The 24,084-nt window shown below is 37.6% G+C and overlaps 1 long non-coding RNA gene and 1 other non-coding gene across 16 annotated transcripts in view; one reads left to right on the top strand and one right to left on the bottom strand.

Annotated features, from left to right (window-relative positions):
• The window catches only part of LOC123379156, a 107,418-nt gene that overhangs the window by 15,842 nt on the left and 67,492 nt on the right, over positions 1–24,084 (top strand). For 3 of the 15 annotated variants that reach the window (XR_006583232.1, XR_006583219.1, XR_006583233.1), the window contains one exon: positions 16,927–17,044. The exons of 6 other annotated variants lie outside the window; for them this stretch is intronic. This is a non-coding gene — a long non-coding RNA (uncharacterized LOC123379156). Of the gene's footprint in view, positions 1–7,074; positions 7,525–8,612; positions 8,681–16,926; positions 17,045–20,372; positions 23,265–24,084 lie in introns of those variants that run through there. 6 more of the 15 variants (XR_006583225.1, XR_006583223.1, XR_006583222.1 and 3 more) reach the window with 6 other exon arrangements.
• Positions 14,331–14,436, bottom strand: LOC111562038. Its single transcript, XR_002745098.2, has one exon. It is a non-coding gene; the product is annotated as a U6 spliceosomal RNA (small nuclear RNA).

Genomic DNA, 24,084 nt, shown 5'->3' on the forward strand with positions numbered 1-24,084 from the left:
GACTGAGCCACCCAGGTGCCCCTAGACCATTTACATTTAAAGTAACTAATAGGTTAAAAAAAAAAAACTAACAGGTATGTGCTCATTGCCATTTTCTTCATTGATTTCTGGTTTTTACGAAGTTCTGTTCCTTTCTCTGCTCTCTTGCCTTGTGATTCAATAGCTTTCACATTTAAATTCCTTTACTCTTTCCATATCTGCCCTTGAGTTTAGGTTTGTGGTTGTCATGAAGTTCACACGTAACACCCTAGCTATATAGCATTCTTTTAAGTTGATGGTCACTTAAGTTAAAACACCTTCGAATAGCAATGTTTTACTCCTCCCCCCACCACACACACACACACACACACACACACACACACACACACACACACACACACACACACACTTTGTGTATTTAATGACCTATTTTACACCATTTTTGCATCTGTATCCTTAACTATTACAGACATAACTGACCTTACCACTTTGGTCTCTTAACTTTTACACTAGTTTTTATATATGGTTGATACACTATTTCAACAGGTTTTCTGGTGAGATTCTCATAATCTAATTGTGGCCTTCCCCCCCCCCCCCACCCGCACCCCACCCCCAATTAAATAATCCCCTTTAATAATTGTGAGATCAATTTAGTTGTGATAAGTTCCTTCAACTTTTATCTGGGGAAACTCGGTCTCTTCTAATCCTGAATGACAACCTTGCTGGGTACAGTATTCTTTATTGTGTTTTTTTTTTTTCCTTTGAACACCTCACAGGCCAGAGAGGTAGGTGGCATGATCTATTCAAAGTTTCTGCTGAAAAATCAGCTATTAGCCTTATGGGTGTTTTGTTAGAGATGAATTGCTTTCATCTGCCATTTTGTTGGGGGTCCCTCTGTGCTTCCTAGACCTGGGTTTCTATTTTCCTCCCTAGGTGAGGGAAGTCTTCAGGTAGTTCTTCAAATGTATTTTCTGACTCCTCACTCTTCTCCTTCTGGGACTCCTATAAAGTAGATGTTAGGCTAGTTTAAAGGACCTCTGGGATAATTAACATACTATTAAAATTCTCTTTTTGAGAGCAAGCATGAGCAGGGGAAGGGCAGAGAGAAAGAGCATTATAAGCAGGCTCCACGCCCAGTGCAGAGCCCAACATGGAGCTCAGTCTCCCAACCATGAGATCATGACCTGAGCCAAAATTAAGAATCAGATGCTTAATTGACGGAGTCACCCGGGCTCCCTTGCGGACTTTTTTTTTTTATACTACATTGCGGGTAGGTGCCCCTAACCCCATGCTGTTCAGTGGTCAACTGTAGTTGCAGCCTTGGTTGTCTGTGGAAGGAGGTTGGCTCAGGATTCTTGTAGTCTGCCATCTTTAGATCGGAAATTCATTGCTTTCATAATGATAAACCAAACTTGCATTCCCAGAATGTATTCCACTTTGTCTATATGACTGGATTCAAAATACATAGAGCTGGATTAAATTGATATTTTCTTTCCCCCCTAGTGTATTTAGATATAACGGATACATGTATCTTGTATACCTTTATATATCAAGTAGTTATGGATTGTGAAACAATTACCACAATAAATTTAGTTAACATCCATCACCTTGCATTGTTAATTTTTTTTCCTCTTGTGATAAGAACTTTTAATATCTACTTAGTAACTTTCAAATCTGGTATTAACTGTAGCCTCCATGCTGGTATTAACTGAAGCCTTCTCTTCAGCACGTTCACCCAACTCCTCCACCACTCACCTGTGGCAAACACAAATTTAAAATCTGTTTCTATGAGGTGATTTATACTGAATTTTACATGATATAATATAGTATCTTCCTTTGTATTTCACTTACCACAAGGCCCTCAAATCAAGGTCCATTCATGTTGTCATAAACAGTAAGATCGCCTTCTCTTACAGCTGAATAGTATTCCTGTATTGTATATATGTGCACGCCTTTTATATGCATGTAATACATCAATTTACTTTATCCTTTTATCCATCACTGGACATTTAGATTGTTTCTACATCTTGGCTGTTGTAAATAATACTGCAGTAAACACAGGGTACAGATATCTTCATAGGACAATGCTTTGTTTCCTTCAGACATACACCCTGAAATAGAATTGCTAGATCATATGGGAATTCTTAAACTCCTTGAGGAACCTCCATACAGTTAGTATAATAGCACTACCAATTTGCATTTCCACCAAGAGTGTTCAAAGGTCCCTTTTCTCCACATCCTCATGAACACTTATCTTGTCTTTTCAATGACAGCCATCCTGACAAATGTGAGATGCCTCATTGTGGTTTTGATTTGCATATACTTTATGATGAGTGATGTTGAGCACCTTTTCATGGATCACTAAGCCATTTGTCGTTATAAAAATGTCTACTCAGTTCCTCTGCCCATTCTTTAATCTTTTTGTTACTGAGTTTCAGAAGTTTCTTAAAGACTTTGGATATTAACTCCTTAACAGGTATGTGATTTACAAATATTTTCTCCTATTGGGTATATTACCTTTTCCTAGTTGACTGTACAGAAGCTTCTTAGTTTGAGGTAGTCCCATTTGTTTATATTTGCTCTTGTTGCCTTTGCTTTTGGTGTCAAATTTTTAAAAAGCATTGTCAAGACCCATGCCAAGAAACCTACTGCCTGTGTTTTCTTCTAGGAATTTTATGGTTTCAGTCTTACATGCAAGTCTCGAATGTATTTTGAGTTGATTTTTGTGTATAACGTAAAATAAGGGTCCAGTCTCCTTCTTGCAGGAGGCTGACCAGTTTTCCCAACACCATTCATAGTGTTGTATGTTCTTGGCATCTTTTGTATGTTCTTGCCATCTTTTCCCTGTTGTATGTTCTTGGCATCTTTTGTTGTAAATTAACTGACCATCTATGCATGGGCTTATTGCTGGGCTCTCTATTCTGTTCATTGCTCTGTGTATTTTATGCTAATACCATACAGTTCTAATTACTATAGCTTTATAACATGTTTTGAAATCAAGAAGTAAAATGCCTCCAGTGTTTTTTTCCCCCAAGACTGCTTTGGCTATTAAGGGTCTTCCTGTGGTTCTATACAGATCTTAAAAATCCTTCTATTCCTGTGGGAAATGCCATTGATAATCTGATATGGGTTGTTTCTATAGATTGCCTTGGGTAGTATGGACACTTAAAAAAATTTCTCAACCCATTAGCACAGAATAGCTTTCCACTTATTTTTTTCTTTAATTTCTTTTATCTGTGTCCTGTAATTTTAAGTATAGCTTTATCTCCTTTATTAAACCTATTCCTAAGTACTTTTGATGCAATTATAGATAGGATTGTTTCCTTAATTTCTGGTAGTTTCACTTTTAGTGTATAAAATACAACATTTTTTGTACACTGACATTTATATTCTGCAACTTAACTGAATTCACTGATCAGTTCTGTTTTGTGTGTGTAGAATCTCGTTTCCCATATATAATATCCTATCATCTGCAAATAGTGACCATTTTAATTCTTCCTCTACAATTTGGATGCCAATCATAAAGCCAAACTTGCATTCCCAGATAGGACCTGAGTTTTTGTATGTGGCTGAATTCAAGTTACATATTGCCACATTTTATTTCTTTTAACTTTTTAAGAAGTCTTGCATCTATGTCCATAAGAAATTTTGTTAATATCTTTGCTAGCAGGCTAATTTGGCCTCATAAAATATATGGACAGTCCTTAAAAAATAAAGAGTTTGCATAGGGTTGCTATTACTTCTTTAAACATTTGATAAACCTACTAGTAATACTCAGACCTGAATTTTCTTCACAGTAAGGATTTAAAATATACATTGGGTTTTTTTAATGCATATGAAGTTGCTTATGTTCTATATTACTTAAATCTGTTCATAATTTGTGCTTGAGGAAATATTACCTTGGTTGTCAAATTTGCTGACCTAAACTTGTTGATCTTATCCTTCTGAATGTCTGGAGAATCTCTAGGGTTATTCCTTACATGTTCCTGATACTGATAATGTAGATCTCTTATGTTCTGACCTTTTGATCAGTTTTCACATTTTATTCAGCTTTTCGAAGACCCAGATTTTCACTTTTTTTAATTTTATACGTTTCTGCTTTTATATTTTCTTTTTATTTCAGATTTAACTGCTTTTTCTTTTCCTGACTTCTCAAGGAAGCCTAAATCCTTTGAGATAATCTTTTCTAAATAGAAGCTTTCAATGCTATGAACTTTTTCTAAGCACTGTTTCAGCTGCATCTCCCAAATCTTGATACTTGGTATTCTCTTCAAGATATTTTCCAATTATCTTGATTTCTTCTTTGATCCATTGGTTACTTCAGTGTCTAACTCCTAACTTGGGAAATACTCTAATTTTTTTATTCTGTGGAGGTCAAAATGACTATAATCTATATTCAATTATTTTTTTTTAATCTATGGAGACTACTTTTGTGACCAAGGATCTAGGGTCTTTTGGTGAATATTCCATGTGCACTTCAAAAGAATTCATTTCTGTTGATGAGTGGAGAGTTGTACATAAATGTTGGGTCAAGTTGGTTTAAAATTATGTAGATGACATAAATATCTACCTGTTTTTGCATAACCAAGAATATTGAACAATAAATCCAACAGTCATTTGTGATCTTTTGGGGTTTTTTCAACCTATTTCTAGGTCCATACATATTCATGATACCTTCTATTTGGTTGATTAACCGGAAATTTCACAGGGGATCAATTGAACTCCAGATAGTCCTTTGGCTTGATAGCTTTGTTAAAATTAGACCAGGTATCTTCTAATTGGGATTTGGATAACTTATTTCTGTGTTTTCATTTTTACTTAATCAGTCTTTTTATATTTAAAGTGAGCTTCCTATAGGCAGCATAGAATTGGGTCTTGACTTTTAATTGGTATGTTTATTTGAACTATTAATTTATTTTATTTAAATCTACCTTTTTACCACCTTTTTCCTACTTCAAGTCTTTCTCCTCTCTATTCCTGACTTCTTAGGGGCCTGTCTTTTTCAGAGTGAATATATCTTATGTTCTCTCTACTGTTGGCTTATAAGCTATGTGTGTCTGTGCTTATGTTTAGTGGCTGGTCTAGAGTTTACAATATGGATCCCTTCAAATTAATCCCTTTATGTGTAATGTATATTTATAAAGCTTCACTTTTCCTCTTATTGTCATACGTTTTCTCTTGTTACAAACTCAACTAGACACTGCCATATAACTAAAGATTTTCAAATGAAAATTTTGTATATTTTTCAACATGTTTACCTTTGCCAATGTTCCTTATTCCTTTTTGTAAATCCAAGTTTGCATCAAATGTCCTTTCCTTTGACCATCTCTCCCTCTGCCTCTCCCCTGCTCACTTTCTCAAAAATAAAAACCTTTACCAAAAAGAGTGCCACTTCCAATGACTTCAACTTGCATACTTTTAAATGAAAAGTTTGAATAATTGTTCCTATGTATATATTGTGAACTCTCAAAATCCACATTAGCACTGATTTTTAACAATTGGATTCTGACGCATCTCGGTATGATTTTTCTTAGTTTTTATCTGGTTTTGTTTGACTTCTGGTTTGTGGGTTTTCATTCACCTCCTTGGATCTGTGTGTAGAAAGCATCATACTTGGTAAATTTTTAGGCCTCATTCCTTCAAATATTTTCTTTCCCCTCATTTTCTGAGACTTCAATTACATATGTATTAGACTTCTTGATATTGTCCCCAAATAACTGAAGCACTTTTTCTCATATTTTTTTTTAATTTTTATTGCTAGGTCTTCCAGGTTTACTAACTTTTTCCCTCTAATCTGGTATCCTAACAAGTAACATTTCCATTTTGTATAGGATCATGTTCACCTCTAGTGGTTCAACTTCTCATCTTTCATTTGTTTTCTCTTTATGTCTACATTCTAAGTCTATGAACACATTAAGCATATTTAGACTGTCTTTAGCTGTTTTAGCATCCTCCCTTCCTATTTCTATCATCTAGATCTGTATTGTCTTTGTGGTCATTTAGTTATGTATTAGTTTCCTGCTTCCTTGTATGTGCAACAAATCTTATATGCTGGACATTATGTATTCTCCCTGTTGAGCAAGGGGCCTTTTTAGATTTAAGGAGTTTTGGACTCGGGAGAATATCTAAATTATTTGTGAAGGAGTTTGAAAATTATAATTGGCATGTGTGTGCTTGGTTTTTGTTCTAGAATAAGTTTGAGAGCCTTTATTTTAAGGTTAATTAAACCCTGCTACTAAGACCTAGCCCTTCTGAAGTCTCTGCAGAATATTTATGTATTCAACAAGCATTCTTTACTCTGGCTATTGTGAACAATTTCTATACATGCTTGAGCTTAGGGAATTCTTAACTCTATAGCTCCCCTAGGATTATCTATTCCTTATGGTAGAACTTCATAAGACTAGACAATAAGAACTTTTAAGCATGTTCAAATTGTTATTCAGCCAGAGATTTGAGCACACCCCCATACATCTTGTTCTTTTGCTGTGGGACAGAATAGTAGAGAGGAGGGAATTATGCAAATTCCAGCTGCCATGGTTTCTCCAATCTGCTCAACCTGGAAATACTTCAAGGATTGTTTGTTGTTCCCCATCTCTACATCCTCTCTACCTATTCTTGAAGACTTACTTCATTTGGCTTTCCATTCTTTACAGCAGAAAGTGAATGTCATTATAAAGCTTAACTCGCTTGTCTCCCACCTCCTGGGTGTCACAGTCCAGTGTTGCCCATTGTACTCCCTGATAATGTTTTCATTTTTGTTTTTTATATTTCATCCAATTTTCTATTTATGGTAAGAAGGTAATCCAGAACTTCCTTGCACTCAGGAAGTCTGGATTATGTTTTAAGTAAATCTAACACTTTAAAAAACCCAAAAATCTAGAACCTTATAATTCACTCATTTTAAGGTGTTAGTTTCCAAATGCTCCCAAAACAAATTACTACAAATTTATTGGCTCAAAATAATACAAACATAATATCTTACAGTTGTGTAGGTCAGAAGACCAAGACTTGGTCTCACTGGGTAAAAATAGACTTCGGTAAAGTTGCAATCCTTTCTGGAAGCTCTAAGGGAAGATCTGTTTCCTTGATTTACAGCATCTAGAGGCACTCTTTCTTCATCTTCAAGGCCAGAAGCATTGCATCTGTTACGCGTAGTTTCCATAGTCACATGTCTCCAACTCCTCCCCTCTGCCAACCTCTTCTACTTTTAAATTTGGTGATTACATTGGGTTCACCTGAATAATCCAGGACACTCTCCCTCTTTTACGTTTAGCTGGTGAGTAAAGTTAATTCCATCTACACCCTTTTAATTCCCCCTTTCCATGTAACCTTTTAGAGTTCTGCAGCTAAGGAGGATAACATCCTTAGTAACATTAATCTACCTACAACAAAGAGCAAATGATCCATCATAACATCTTCCCAATTTTGATACTGGAGGTGGCTTAAGAACTAAATCTAAAGTAACTTTTCTTAAGTTTTTAATGTTTATTTTTGGAGAGAGATGCACAGACAGGGGTGAGTGGGGGAGGAACTGAGATGGAGATAGTCTGAAGCAGGCTCTGGGCTCTGAGATGTCAGCACAGAGCCTGACATGGGGCTCAAACTCAAAGCAAGAGATAATGACCTAAGCTGAAGTTGGACACTTAACTGAGCCACTCAGGCACCCCAAAAGTAACTTCTTATATAACATTAAACCCTACTGTTTACAGTCTTAAGAATACCATTGGCAACAGGCTTTCAAAAGCATAAAGTTAATTTCCATTTATATTTTTGTAAACTAGAATGTAAATGAGGAAAATGAAAAATTCTAATTCCTAGATCTCTAAACAGTTACTTCTTGTAAGTTAGAACTCACAAGTTATAAATAGATGTAGATATGGAGTTACTAAGGTACATCTCCTAGTAGTTGAAAATTTTACTATAAAGCTGTGAGCTTATATGAATACACTGCTCCTTTTCTAAGATGTGGGATCTTTGAGTTTTTTCCCCACCACTTATTTTCAAACATAACTGATACCTAGCACTCATAAATTAAAGGCGATAACAATCATTTCACAATATTAGTCAAATCATCAAAATAAGTTAACATCCATCAACTCTTACAGATACAAATAGGAAAAATAACTTATTTTTCCCTCATGATTAGAACTCGTGGAATTTGGTCTCTTAACAACTTATAAGTTGGCCATACAGCAGTATCCACTGTAGTCCTCATTTTTCATCATACCCCTAGTACTTCCTTATCTTCAAAATGGCGGTTTGGACCTTTTTTAGCCACATTCATCTGCCTTAATTTTAGATCCTGACACTCCTCTACCCCCTCCACCTCTGGTAACCACAAATCTGCTTTATTTTACTCTAAGTTTGGGAGGGTGGTGGTGGTCTTACTTTTGGTTTTTATTTTTTTTATATAAAATTTATTGTCAAATTGGTTTCCATACAACACCCAGTGCTCATCCCAAAAGGTGCCCTCTTCAATACCCATCACCCACCCTCTCCTCCCTCCCACCCCCCATCAACCCTCAGTTTGTTCTCAGTTTTTAACAGTCTCTTATGCTTTGGCTCTCTCCCACTCTAACCTCTTTTTTTTTTTTTTTTTTTTTCCTTCCCCTCCCCCATGGGTTCCTGTTAAGTTTCTCAGGATCCACATCAGGAGACTATAGATGCTGGAGAGGATGTGGAGAAACGGGAACCCTCTTGCACTGTGGGTGGGAATGCAAATTGGTGCAGCCGCTCTGGAAAGCAGTGTGGAGGTTCCTCAGAAAATTAAAAATAGACCTACCCTATGACCCAGCAATAGCACTGCTAGGAATTTACCCAAGGGATACAGGAGTACTGATGCATAGGGGCACTTGTACCCCAATGTTCATAGCAGCACTCTCAACAATAGCCAAATTATGGAAAGAGCCTAAATGTCCATCAACTGATGAATGGATAAAGAAATTGTGGTTTATATACACAATGGAATACTACGTGGCAATGAGAAAAAATGAAATATGGCCTTTTGTAGCAACGTGGATGGAACTGGAGAGTGTGATGCTAAGTGAAATAAGCCATACAGAGAAAGACAGATACCATATGGTTTCACTCTTACTTTTGGTTTTTAGATTGTACATGTAAGATCCCACTACATTTGTCTGTCTCACTTATTTTACCTAGAATATCAGAGCACCCAAATTATACTGTGAATAAATATTTGCAATCATTATATCTTGATCGACAACTTCATTATATAAAGATCTTCTTTGTCCCTTAACATTTTTAGCATAAACTCCATTTTGTCCGTACAAATACAGCTTACCTCTGTTTTATTTTGGTTACAATTTGCTTAAATAAAATATCTCTTACCCATCCCATCATCCTCACCGTGTCTTTTCTATTTTTTTTCTTATGTTTTTAATTTACATTCCAGTTAGCTTATAATGCTATAAGGATTTCAGGTGTAGATTCCTTAATGCCCCTTACCCGTTTTAGCCCATCCCTCCTCCCACAACCCCTCCAGTAACCGTTTGTTCTCCATATTTAAAAGTCTCTTAGGTTTTGTCCCTCTCCGTCTTTATACTTCTGCTTCTTTTCCCTTGTGTTCGTCTGTTTTGTGTCTTAAAGTCCTCATATGAGTGAAGTCATGACATTTGTCCTTGTCTAATTTCACTTAGCATAATACCCTCTAGTTCCAGCCACATAGTTGCAGATGGCAAGATTTCATTCTTTTTGATTGTCGAGTAATACTCCGTATGTGCGTGCGCTCGCCACATCTTTATCCATTCATCCATCAATGGACATTTGGGCTCTTACAATACTTCTCCTACTGTTGATAGTACTGCTATAAACATTGGGATGCATATGTCCCTTCAAAACAGCACACCTGTATCCCTTGGATAAATACCTAGTGATGCAATTGCGGGGTCGCAGAATAGTTCTATTTTTAATTTTTTGAGGAACCTCCATACTGTTTTCCAGAGCGGCTGCACAAGCGTGCATTCCCACCAACAATGCGAAAGAAATTATCTTTCTCCACATCTTTGCCAATATCTGTTGTTGCCGGAGTTAATGTTAGCCATTCTGACAGGTGTGAGGTGGTATCTCCGTTGTGGTTCTTACTTGTATTTCCCTGATGATGAATGATGTTGAGCATTTTTTTTCATGTGTTGGTTGGCCATCTGGAAGTCATCTTTGGAGAAGTGACTATTCATGTCTTCTGCCCATTTCCTCACTGGATTATTTCTTTTTGGGGTGTTTGAGTTTGATAAGTTCTTTATAGACTTCGGATACTAAACCTTTATCTGATAATGTCATTTGCAAAATATCTTCTCCCATTCTGTTGGTTGCCTTTTAGTTTTGCTGATTGTTTCCTTCACTGTGCAGAAGCTTTTTATTTTGATGAGTTCCCAGTAGTTCATTTCTGCTTTTGTCTCCCTTGCCTCTGGAGACGTGTTGAGTAAGAAGTTGCTGCAGCAGGGGCGCCTGGGTGGCGCAGTCGGTTGAGCGTCCGACTTGAGCCAGGTCACGATCTAGCGGTCCGTGAGTTCGAGCCCCGCGTCAGGCTCTGGGCTGATGGCTCGGAGCCTGGAGCCTGTTTCCGATTCTGTGTCTCCCTCTCTCTCTGCCCCTCCCCTGTTCATGCTCTGTCTCTCTCTGTCCCAAAAATAAAAAAAAAAAAATTTTGAAGAAGTTGTTGCAGCAAAGATCAAAGGTTTTTGCCTGCTATGTCCTCTGGGACTTTGATGGCTTCCTGTCTTACATTTAGGTCTTTCATCCATTGAGTTTATTTTTGTGTATGGTGTAAGAAAGTGGTCCAGGTTCATTCTTCTGCATGTTGCTGTCCAGTTTTCCCAGCACCACTTGCTGAGGAGACCATTTCTATTCCATTGGAAATTCTTTCCTGCTTTGTCAAAGATTAGTTGGCCATATGTTTGTGGGCCCATTTCTGGGTTCTCTATGCTGTTCCATTGATCTGAGTGTCTGTTCTTGTGCCGGCACCATACTGTCTTGATTATAGCTTTGTAGTACAGCCTGAAGTCCGGGATTGTGATGCCTCCTGCTTTGGTTCTCTTTTTCAAGCTTGCTTTGGCTATTCGGGGTCTTTTCCAGTTCCATGCAAAACTTAGAATTATTTGTTCTAGCTCTGTGAAGAATGCTGGTGTTATTTTGATAGGGATTGCATTGAATATGTAGATTGCTTTGGGTAGTATTGACATTTTAACAATATTTGTTCCTATCCAGATGCATGGAATCTTTTTTCCACTTTTTGTCTTCAATTTCTTAAGCTTCTTATAGTCTTCAGTGTATAGATTTTTCACCTCTTTGGTTAAGTTGATTCCTAGGTATTTTAGGTTTTTGGTGCAATTACAAATGGGATTGATTCCTTGAATTTCTTTCTGTTGCTTCATTGTTGGTATATAGGAATGCAACTGATTTCTGTGCTCTGATTCTTATATCCCGCAACTTTGCTGAATTCATGAATCAATTCTAGCAGTTTTTTGGTGGAATCTTTTGGGTTTTCCATATAAAGTATCATGTCACCTGAGAAGAGTGAAAGTTTGACCACCTCCTATTTCTTTGTGTTGTCTGATTGCTGAGGCTGACTTCAAATACTATGTTGAATAGTAGTGGCAAAAGTGGACATCCCTGTCTTGTTCCTGACCTTAGGCAGAAAGCTGTTTTTCCCCATTGAAGATATTAGCATTAGGTCTTTTGTATATGGCTTTTGTGATCTCGAGGTATGATCCTTCTATTCCTACTTCCTTGAGGGTTCTTATCAAGAAAGGATGTTTTATTTTGTCAAATGCTTTCTCTGCATCTACTGAAAGGATCATATGGTTCCTGTCCTTCTATTGATATGATGAATCACATTGTTGTTTTTTTTTTTTTTTTCTCCTCCACATTGTTCTGCGGATATTGAACCAGTCCTGCATCCCGGGTATAAATCCCACTTGGTCGTGGTAGATAATGTTTTTAATGTATTGTTGGATCTTGTTGGCTAATATCTTGAGGATTTTTGGATCCATGTTCATCAGGAAAATTGGTCTATAGTTCTCCTTTTTAGTGGGGTCTCTGTCTGGTTTTGGAACAAGGTAATGTTGGCTTCATAGAAAGTTTGGAAGTTTTCCTTCCACTTCTATTTTGTGGAACAGCTTCAAGAGAATAGGGGTTAACTCTTAAATGTTTGGTAGAATTCCCTTGGAAAGCCATCTGGCCCTGGACTCTTGTTTTTTGGGAGATTTTTGATTACTAATTCGATTCCTTTACTGGTTTATAGATCTGTTCAAACTTTCTATTCCTTCCTGTTCAGTTTTGGTAGTTTACATGTTTCTAGGAATTTGTCCGTTTCTTCCAGATTGCCCATTTTATTGGTGTATAATTGCTCATAATCTCTTACTGTTTGTATTTCTGCTGTGTTGGTTGTGATCTCTCCTTTCATTTATTTGGGTCCTTTTCTCTTTTTTATCAAACTGGCTAGTGGCTTATCAATTTTGTTAATTCTTTCAAAGAACAAGCTTCTGGTTTTATTGATCTGGTTTTGTTTGTTTTGATAGCATTAATTTCTGCTCTAATCTTATTTTCGGTCTTCAGATTTGGGGTTTTATTTGCTGTCCTTTTTCCAGCTCCTTAAGGTGTAAGGTTAGGTTGTCTATCTGAAATCTTTCTTCCTTATTTAGGAAGGCCTGGATTGCTATATGCTTGCCTCTTATGACGGCCTTTGCTGCCTCTCAGGTTTTGGGTTGTGGTGCTATTTTTATTGGCTTCCATGTACTTTTTAACTTCCTCTTTAACTTCTTGGTTAGCCCATTCATTCTTTAGTAGGATGTTCTTCAGTCTCCAAGTATTTCTTACCTTTCCAAATTTTTTCTTGTGGTTGATTCCGAGTTTCTAGTGTTGTGGTCTGAAAATATGCACAGTATGATCTCGATCTTTTTGTACTTGTTGAGGGCTGATTTGTGTCCCAGTATGTGGTCTATTGTGGAGTACATCCCATGTGCACTGGAGAAAAATGTATATTCCACTGTTTTAGGGTGATATGTTCTGAATATATGTTGTTCATCTGGTCCAGTGTGTCCTTCACAGCCATTGTTTCCTTGTTGAATTTTGAATGGATGATCTGTCCATTGTTGTAAGTGGGGTATTGAAGTCCCCTACTACTAGACTATTCCTGTCAATGAGATTATTTGTGATTAATTGGGTTCTCTCACATTTGGAACATGAATGTTTACAATTGTTAGGTCTTCTTGGTGGATAGACCCCTTAATTATGATATAATGCCCTTCTTCATCTCGTTACAGTCTTTAAAGTTCTATATTGTCTATGATGACTCCAGCCTTCTTTTGTTGACCATTAGCATGTTAGATGGTTCTCCATCCCCTCACTTGCAATCTGAAGAGTCTTATAATCTAAAGTGGGTCTCATGTAAAACAGCATTATAGATGGATCTTATTTTCTCATTCATTCTGTTACCCTATGTCATTTGATTGGAGCATTTAGTCCATCGATGCTTAGAGAGTACTGAAAGATAAGAATTTATTGCTATTATGTTACTTGTAGAGTTGGAGTTCCTGGTGGTGGTCTCTAGTCCTTTCTAGTCTTTGTTGCTTTTGGTATGTATTATTTGTTTATCTTTTTCTCCTCTTGGAGAGTCCCCCTTAAAATTTCTTGCAGGGCTGGTTTAGTAGTCACAAACTCCTTTAATTTTTGTTTGGGAAACTTTTAATCTCTCCTATTTTGAATGACAGCCTTGCTGGATAAAGAATTCTTGGCTGCACACTTTTCTGATTCAGCACACTGAATATATCCTGCCACTCCTTTCTGGCCTGCCAAGTTTCTGTGGATAGGTCTGCTGCAAACCTGATCTGTCTTCCCTTCTATGATAGGGACTCTCTTTCCCTTGCTGCTTTCATGATTCTCTCCTTGCCTGAGTATTTTGTGAATTTAACTATGATCTTGTCAGTGGTCGGTTTTTGTTGAATCTCATAGGAGCCCTCTGATTCCTGGATTTTGATGTCTGTGTCTTCCCCCAGGTTAGGAAATTTTTCCTCTATGATTTGCTCACATAACCCATCTACCACTTTTTCTCCATCTTCTGGGACTCCTATGATTCTGATGTTCATTTTTAATGAGTCACTGACTTGTTTAATTCTTAAATTGTGCTCTTTTGCCTTAGTCTCCCTCTTTTTCTGCTTCATTATTCTCCAGAAGCTTCTCTATATTGCTGATTCTCTGTTCTGCCTCATCCATCCTTGCCACTGTGGCATTCATTGGAGATTGCAGCTCAGTTACAACATTATTTCATTCTGACTAGCTTTTACATTTTACCTCCATAGAAAGGGATTCTATTTTTAACTTCAGCTAATATTCTTAAAAATATGGAATGCTTCATGAATTTGCGTGTCATTCTTGTGCAGGGGCGATGCTAATCTTCCTGTATCATTCCAATTTTAGTATATGTGCTGCTGAAGTGAGCACAATCTGTGTCTTTAAGGCTAAAGTGAATTTCTTACAGGCAGCATATTAGGGGATTTGTGGTGGTGTTCTTTTAATTCATTTAGCCATACTAGGTCTCTTATTTGGAGAATTTAGTTCATTTACACTTAAAGTAGTTATTGGTAAGGACTTACTATTGCCATTTTGTTGCTGTCTGTAGATCCATTTTTTCCTTATTTCTTATCCTGTAGTCTTTGTTATCGTTTGGTAGTATGCTTTGATGCTATAACGTCTTTTCTGTATAATTTCTTGAACTACTTAAATATAACTTTATTAAATTTTAACTAGGTGACTCGGTTGCATGGCTGACTTTTGATTTTTGGCTCAGTTCATGATGATACGGTGGTGAGATTAAGCCCTGTGCCAGGCTCCATTCCTCCATTCGGAGTGTGAAGCCTGCTTGAGATGCTTGCTCTCTCTCGCGCGCGCGCTCTCTCGCTCTCCATCTGCCCCTCTCCCTCACTTGCACGCACACGCTCTCTCTAAAAAAATTTTTATTTAATTTTTTTTGTAGAATTTCTACAGTTTGTTTCCTTTGTGGTCACCTTGAGGCTTACATAAAATATTTTTAGTTATAATACCCTATTTTAAACTTGTAACAATTTACTACAACTTCAGTAGTCCTAAACTTTTGTTTCTCCCCTTCACATTTTAGCTTATTGAAGTTAGTTTACATACTTCTATATGGTTTATCCAATAACAGTCTAATTATTAGGCTTTTTTATGATTTAACTTTTACTAGTGTTGTAAGTGAATCACACACTATATTACTGAATCTAACTTTGACTATATATTTATCAGTGATTTTGGCACTACTTAGGTTTTTATCCTATTAATTAATACCCTTTTATTTCCACCCAAAGAATTTCCTTTGGCATTTGGTATAAGACAGGTCTAATGTTGAACTCTCTCAGTGTTCAAAAAAGTCTTCCTTTCTCCACTTCTGAAGGACAACTTTGCCTGGTATGGGCTTCTTTGTTGACAACTTTTTCTTTCCACGTTTTGAATATATCTTCCCATTCTCTCCTGGCCTGAAGTGTTTGAGAAATCTGATAGTTTTATGAAGGGTTTTTCGTATAGAACTTTTCTGCTCTTTGTGTATTGAAAACAAAATGTTTTTGTCTTTGTTGACAATTATAATCTGTAGCCCTATTGGTTCCAACCTATTTGGAGTCCTTTGGGGCCCCATGGATCCAGATATCCCTTTCTCTCCCAGGTTTGGGAAAATTTTAGCCATTATTGCTTAAAATATACTTTTTTTTTTCCTTCTGCAACTTCCATAATACATATATTGTTTCTTTCTACTGTCTTTATAATTCCCATAGGCTTTATTCACTTTTTCATTTTTCTTTCTACTGCTCTGCCTGAATAGCTTCAAATGTCTGCTTTTTTTTTTTTTTTTTTTTTTTTTTTTTTTTTTTTTTAACAGGACACTGACTTCTCCCCTTCCCCCACTCTATTCGGTTGATTCACTTTTGAAGCTCTCCCATGTTCTTCAACTTGGTTATTAGATTTTTTTTTTTTTTAGCTCTAGTAGTTCCATTTGGTCTTTTTTTTTTTTTTTGATGGTTTCTATTTTTTATACATCATTCTAATTTCGTTTAGTTATCTGTGTTCTTGTTCACTGAACTTGAGAATTATTCTGAATTATTTGAAGTTCATAGATCTGTTTCTTTATGGTTATTGAAGGTTTATTCATTTCCTTTGCTGGCCTGTTTACCTGAATTTTTTTTTTGTGATCCTTGATTTCTTACATTACTACATTAGTATTTACACATCTGATGGCATGATCTCTTCTTCCAGAACATATTTTTTTTTTTCAGAGACCATTCTTTACCAGCCAGTTCAGTTTGGGCTTATAAACATGTCCATATAACCTCCCTGGACAGATAGGCTTTGCTATTATTGTCTATTTTGAGCAAAGCCACTGATTGAACTCTGAACTCTGAAGTTAGGAGAGGTGTACCACTGGCTAAGAATTGGATTGGCTTGGTTTCCTGCCCAAGTGAGGCTGTATGATGAGCTCCATGGTTTCCAGCATTCTCTACTCAGGCTTATTACATGCTCAGGACCAGGTGCTATACTGAGTAGTAGTTGGGGCTATGAATTAGCTTTTCTGACCTGTTGGGACAGCAGAACAGGCCCCAAGGCCTGCATAGCTCGCTGTTTAGGGACCTGAATTTAACCAAGATTATGCACATGGAATTTCCTGGCTGGACAAGTCATGAAGTTCTGTTCCACAGATGGAGAAAACCACAACCTATACTCTGTTCAGATGCCACTATAAGCAGGGCCATTGGATGTCCTTTCATTAGATTCCCTGGACAGGCAAGCTGAAGGTGTCATTCAGTAATGAGTGAGGCTATGGATTCACTTCCTTGCCTGGAAAGAGCAGGAGAACCAGCTCCAAGTCCTACAAGCCTTTTTTTTTTTTTTTTTTTTTTTTTTTTTTTTTTTTTTCCTTCTCTGCAGTTCTGACTTGAGCTGACCCATGTTCCTGGACACATAGGGCCAACTATCTTTGCTCTGTGGATGATCAGTTCTGCCTGCCATATTCACCCCAAACATTGCTGGGCTATACAGCTTCCAGGTATTCTGGCCAGCCTTTCAGTTTAGGTGGGGCAGAAAGCTACAGTCAGCAGTGGGCTTGGGCTATGACTAAGATCCCCTACCTTACTTGGGACAGAATACACTCCAGAGCTGGCAAAATGTTTTGTTTGAAGACCCAAATAAGGCAGACCTATATCCTACCAGGTTCCCTGATAAGACTATACCACCAAGTTGGTTCTGCAGATGATCAAAGCCACTGGCTGGGACTATTATTTAGTCATTGCAGATAGAAATTTGGTCTGCCAAGATTTGAGTCTCTCCCCACCCCCCATCACAATCAGATTCCCAATGATAAAGCCCACAGATTTCCCTGAATGCCTATGGAGTAAGGCCAGAGTGAGTTTCCCAAGAAATAACCCACAATGCTCTGGGAGCTGGATGTGTCCATCGTGGGCTGTTTTCCCACTAGAGGAACCATGGGCTCAGGGGTAGACCTCCAACTGTCTCCCCTGGGTCCACAGAGACCTACCCTTGCCTGGAGGAAGGGCAATACAATCAGCATTTAGCCATTTTACGTCTAACTTGGTTTCTGTAGTACAAAGGGGTGCTTCAGCCTTACCCCTGTGTTCTAGGATTTTCTCTATGGTGTCTTTATAAACAGTTCTTGTTTGGGGGGGATAAAGTCAGGAATGAACTATGTCACCATCTTGGTGATATCACCCTCGTTATTTTTTTTAATGTCTGTTTATTTTTTAGATAGCATGCACATGAGTAGGAAAGGGGCAAAGAGGGAAATGGGATCTGAAGTGGGTTCTGTGCTAACACGGCGTGCCATGTGGGCCAGAACCCATGAACCAAACCATGAGATCATGTCCTGAGCCAAAGTTAAATGCCTAATTGACTGTACCATCCATGTGCCCGTCACCCTGGTATTTTTGGTTATTTATAAAAATTCATTTTTTGTGTATGTCCACTTCTGATCTTAGGTAAAGTAGTCCCAGTTGACCACACATTTTGAGGTTTGTTATTTAAAGGTCATATTAAGTTTTTGCAGTGATTGGCAAAAGCTAATAAGACCTAGACTTTGTTGAGATATTTTTAAAAAGAAATCTCACTTTGTTTTTGCAATATTAGATTGCAAGAGTATGAAAGAAAATAAGACTTTCTGTGTGAGGAGATATTGGCAGAGAAACTCTCAGTCAAAAGTCAGAATGCTTGTTCCCTTCTCTGATTTTTCTCTCCCTTCCTCCTTCATATTTTGCAACTTCCTCAAATGTACTCCCCTGTGGCTGGCTCAGTTTTCTTTGGAAGCTAATTATACATTTCTGAAAATCTAGACACGACAGCTTTTATTTCTTACCTATTCGTCAGTGAATGTTACAACCACACCTGGTGCGTGATAGGTGTTGAAGAAACAGTCATAAAAACTAGCAAATGCTTCTCTTACCTCAAGATGGTGCCATCTTCCAGGAAATTCTTCACACATTCCCTATGAACCTATGGTGTACTCAAAACCTTGGGGTTTTATGGGGGGAAAAAATCTTTTTCAGACCTTGTTTGTGTTATGGACCTTGGTCAATAATGAGGATCACAGGCAAAGGGAGTTTCTAGAAAATACCTCCACAAATCAGCAGGTTCCCCAATGAACAAAGCAACTCAGCAGAAACATTTCCCTGAACTCCAAAAACCGAGTGTCATCCAGTCACATGGATGCCACAATGGCAAAGCATCACAACTCCTTAGCCTATATCCTATGAACAGCCACTTTTCTAAGAGAACAGATTTAGTGAAAGCTCTATTTAGCCCAGCGATTAGTTTCCTACACTTCCCCTTTATCTTAGAGTTTTTTCATTGGCCTCTATTCACTTTTGTTCTCTCTCCTTTTGAAATCCTTGCTGCCTCTACTAACTTAAGCCATCATTACGGATATCCTCATAAACTACCATTTTTAGTGCTCATGTGTGTCTCTGCATCCTAACCAAATTATAAAAAAATTCAGCTCTTACAAAAGTAAAACATACATGACTCATCTAAAAAAAATTTGAACCTCCGATACTGGTGTAGCAGCTTTTTTAGTGGAAAATTTTACACAACAATACAAATTTCTGACTTTAAAAAACTGGAAAATTTAGCAACATGGGGTTGTCGTTGTATGGCAGCAATTGGCTGGAAGTGAATAACACTTGCCTCCACTGATCGAACACATACTTTCTAGTATGTCTCAATCCCTGCCACTCCTATCACCCTTAGCCTACCTGACTTATTTAAATGTAAGAGCCTCGGACTAGACAAAACTGCCAAGTAAGACCGGCACTACAGGAAGGTCCAGCAGCCTTTATGACACCTGCAACATTTATAATAAAGGGAAGAAAAAAATATTCTGTACCAAGTATGTGCCAAGTGAATCCTTCTATTAAATAGCTTGTAGTCTAGTAAGAGAGGCAATTAGATAAACAGTCCAGGTACAGTAAGATCCAGGTAAGAAACCGCTTGTCTCTTTTGTAATCCACATTCCTCCAGGTGGCAAGTATAAACTCAGGGGAATCTGCATTTAGGACAGAAAGCAAAAAACTTGAAGGAGACTGTCAATGCAAGGCAGGAATGAGGATTATCTAAATTCTCCATACATCAATTTCCTCTTTAAATGGAGAAGATAACCTCTCATTGGAAGTTCTTGATATAGTAGGTGAGCTAATGTTAACGCCCTTTAGATCACCTTAGAACAAAGGTTTATAAATGTCCATGAGTTTATAAATTTAATATTAAACTCTTATAACTCTTAAGACCGTTTTCTAAGGAACTTGATTATGGTGGCAGTGGTGAGGTGAAGGAACATGAGGACGGGGAACCAGAACAAATTTGATTACAGGGAACATGTGCAGAGTTCAGACTACAGCTAACTAAACAAAACTATAAAGACCTTGCAATAAAAATTCCTGGCTAAAGATTCCTGTTACTATGATAGTACACGTTGCATTTTTGCACACGTTTTTTTTTTTAAATGGAAACTTAAAGTTTCCTAGTACCTGCTATAAGCTTACTTCTTAGTAGGTAACTAATAAGTTTATCAAAACAATTGCATGAAAGAAGTGTATTAATAACTGAGGACTTAAAATTCGGTTGATATCAAAACCTTAGGAATGGCAGGGCTGAGGCCAGAGGTGAGGGTAAAGGCATTCCATCTCGCAAACTCAACACCTCAATGGGTAAAGAATGTGCTACCAATTTAAATTCTTGAGTACTCAAAATTTGTGGGTGATTGTATCAATTGTGTATTTTGTCCAGCCATTAGCAAAATGAATTTCTTTATAATCATTTTTCATACTACCCACTGTGTTCCTCAAGCTAACCATCTTTTCTCAAATTAGGGTCTGTTTAGGAAGAGCCTGATCATTTGAACAATGAACAAATTTTCCCTTTGGCAAGGAAGAGCCAAACCACTTACAGAAATCAAGAGAGCAGCCACTTTTGTCTCCTCTTCTGTTCTTGTCCTCTTCTTGACTGGCAGGAGAGGTGGGGTCATTATGTGGCTAAGAGACAACAAAGGCTAGAGTGAGGCTTTTAGGACAAACAAATCTGCCTGCCTGGGAATCTGGCCCGCTGCTGTTGAAAGCCTATTTTTTCTCAAGATAAATGCTTTTGCCCAACACTGTTGCAACTCCTTTTCAATGCATGCTGCCCTGTGGCATGAACTCTCCCCCTTTTTTAAATACTGCCAACTTCCTTTCTGGAGCCAATAGCCTATTTACCCAACATGGCATTAGGGATCAAGAAATCCCAGAAGCTGGCGCTATGGTCCCTGAGTGTGGTCCCTTAGCTCATTTCCCTTGAAAGCCTTATGTGCAAAATAGGATTAGTTACCACCAGTTCCCAACTCTGTACAACCCTCTCATTTCCCAAACTCCCTCTGCTATGAGGGAAGAGAAAATTTGAAAAGAGTATTTCTAATCAAGAAACTTTCCAAGAAGAGAGGCTGTTTTCTACTTCCTATATTCTCTACAGCTTAAGTAACCCCTGTTGCACTCAATCCCCTGCCTGACCAGAACCAACCTGTAAGCAAGTGAGACTGGCAGCTGCCTGATTCTGAGGACTCCAGGGCACTGGAAATATTCCTTAGGACTCCGTCTCTACCTATTCAAACTGTGAATGTTAAGACTTTGTTTCTCAAACTTGAGCACCTATCAGAATTACCTACAGGGCTTGTTAAAACCCAGATTGCTGGCTGTACACAATGCCTCCCCATCCAGAGTTTGCAATCCTATAGGTCTTAGGTGTAGCCTGTTTGTACTTCTACTCTGCCAGATGATGCTGATACCATTGATTTAAGAGTCACACTTAGAGAACCAATGTCCTGAGGTATCTACTCAAAATCCAAACTTAGTTTTTAAGCACTAGAGAAAATACATGCTATGAATTATATGTGTAAAGCAGTATAAAGATTTCAAATGATGTCTTCTGGAAGCAAAGGCCAGTAATTTTATGAAGAATATTCAGCTGAGTACTAATCAGTGCATGTGTGTAAGAAAACTACCCAAAGCTGGAGAAAGAGAAATCTGAAAGGAGTGGATGCAACTGTCCTTGGTTTTCACACCCAACCAGGAGTAATGCCTATTTCTACTAAGGCTTGAAAAAAACTGATTCATGGGGCATTGGTCAGAGTACATAGAGTCTTGCCTCAGTAGAGGGAATAGCTGTCCCCAGCCTGAGCACAGCTCTAGGCCCACCTTATCTTAAAAAGCAAGAACCAAAATGACTAAGCTGCTTTTAAGTAACTTGAACCAAGAACAAAATATAAAAGTATTTGAAAGAAAAAAATCTGGCACCCGGTAAGGTAAAATTAAACGGTGTCTGGAATCCAATAAAAGATTACCAGGGTTGTAAAGAAGCAAGAAAATCGGACCTATAATGAGAAGAAAAATGAATGAATTGAAACTGTCCTGAGGTTTCCATGGGTGTTAAAATGAGAAGCCATAGACGTGATAGTTATTGAACTGTATCCTATATAAGCAAAAGTCTAGGGACATGAAGATATTTTTAAAACACTGATTCAACTAGATTTCTAGAAGTAGAAAACTACAACAGATGAAAAACACTTAGAGGAGATTAACATCAAATTGGACCTTGCAAAAGAAAAGATTGGTGAACTTACAGATAGTAGTAGAAACTCCTTAAAATAAAACCTAGAAAGAAAACTATTAAAAACAGCATCAGCCTAATATACACAGTTAAAATCCCCAAGGGGAAGAAGAACATAGGGAACTGAAACATTGTTTGAAGAGCTGTATTTTCCAAACTTAAACAATATATTCAGGCTTAAAGAGCTCAAGAAATGGCAAGAAGAAAAATGGGAAAACAAGAAAAAAATAAATGTTCAAAAACAGTGATTAAAAATGTATTAAAAGCAATGAGAAAGGTAAAAAAAAAAAACTTTAAAAACGTTAAAGGCAGAAGAAAAATGGTACCAGAACAATGTGTGGCTCTACAAAATAAGAAGAGCCCTGAAAACACTATATAGGAGGAAATTATCAAAGGCTTTTTAATTGTTGCTTAATTTTTTTAGTGCATCATCCGGGTTTATCTGGGTAATTAGGAATTATCTAGTTTCCACCCACCCCCCACACTCAGCTTCCCCCACCAACCTAGAAAAAAATAAGAGGTTGGGGGAGACTCATGAGGAACATGAAGCCAGCATGCCCTAGTCGTCAACACGAAATAGGAAAACATTTTAGAATCTTAATAAACAAGGGCTAGGTTTCATGAGATCTATCAGTCATAATGTCAAGTTTTAATTTTAAGAAGCTACCCACTTTCTGGAAGGTTTCAGGTATACTTTGTTACTTGGGAAAGTATTTTTTCCTCCTCAGTTTCTTAGACTTATTGTCACATCATCTTTAGCCATTCATATTTCAAAAAAACTGGTCTCTCCATTGTCCATGCCTAAATCTACTTTTGTGAACAAAAATTATTAGCTTCTTGTCAAAAAAACTACAGAAAATCTAGAATTCTTAAATGCAGAGTGTTTTCATGGAAAAGCAAAACAAAAGACCAACCCATTCCTGAGGATTCCTGAGCATTTCTCTTAGGTACCCCTTCCCCAGAAAAACCTGAATTGCATGAACCATCCATTACAACTAGAAAGAAATTGTGGTTTATATACATAATGGAATACTACGTGGCAATGAGAAAAAATGAAATATGGCCTTTTGTAGCAACGTGGATGGAACTGGAGAGTGTGATGCTGAGTGAAATAAGCCATACAGAGAAAGACAGATACCATATGGTTTCACTCTTATGTGGATCCTGAGAAACTTAACAGGAACCCATGGGGGAGGGGAAGGAAAAAAAAAAAAAGAGGTTAGAGTGGGAGAGAGCCAAAGCATAGGAGACTGTTAAAAACTGAGAACAAACTGAGGGTTGATGGGGGGTGGGAGGGAGGAGAGGGTGGGTGATGGGTATTGAGGGCACCTTTTGGGATGAGCACTGGGTGTTGTATGGAAACCAATTTGTCAATAAATTTCATATATAAAAAAAAATGTAATACAATTCTTACCAAAAAAAAAATGGTCCTGGTCTTCTGGATGCAGGAAATATCCTTGCAGCCTAATTCCTGATTCTTTCTAGTTCCCATCAGACTTTCCCCACCCTGTCCTGAGTTCTACACATTACTAAATGACTAACATAAGGGAATGATCCCTTGATAGAAGGTAAAGTGCCTATTCTTGAGAACCCAAGCTTTGTAGTCAAACTGACCCAGGTAATCACTATTACTGTTGTCCTGCCAAGCAATAACCAACCTCCCAACTTTATAACTAATCTTTATTTGGGGCCTAAATAAGGCCACACTTGATCATATCTTGCCAGTCAGAATTTAAATATTCTATATTATACGTCATAGTTGATATTGATAACATGCACCATTGAGAAAGCAAATTGACAAAAAATTAAGAGTGTGAACTAAATTGTACACGTATGTTCTAAAACTGTAAGCATTGTTCATAATGTAGAAGAAACCCAAGTGTACGTCAACAGATGCATTGATGAATGTGGTATTGGTTACTACAGCTGTGTAATAGAGCTTGA

Source organism: Felis catus, chromosome C1, assembly GCF_018350175.1.
Source record: "Felis catus isolate Fca126 chromosome C1, F.catus_Fca126_mat1.0, whole genome shotgun sequence".
In the NCBI taxonomy this organism is placed as follows: Eukaryota; Metazoa; Chordata; class Mammalia; order Carnivora; family Felidae; genus Felis; species Felis catus.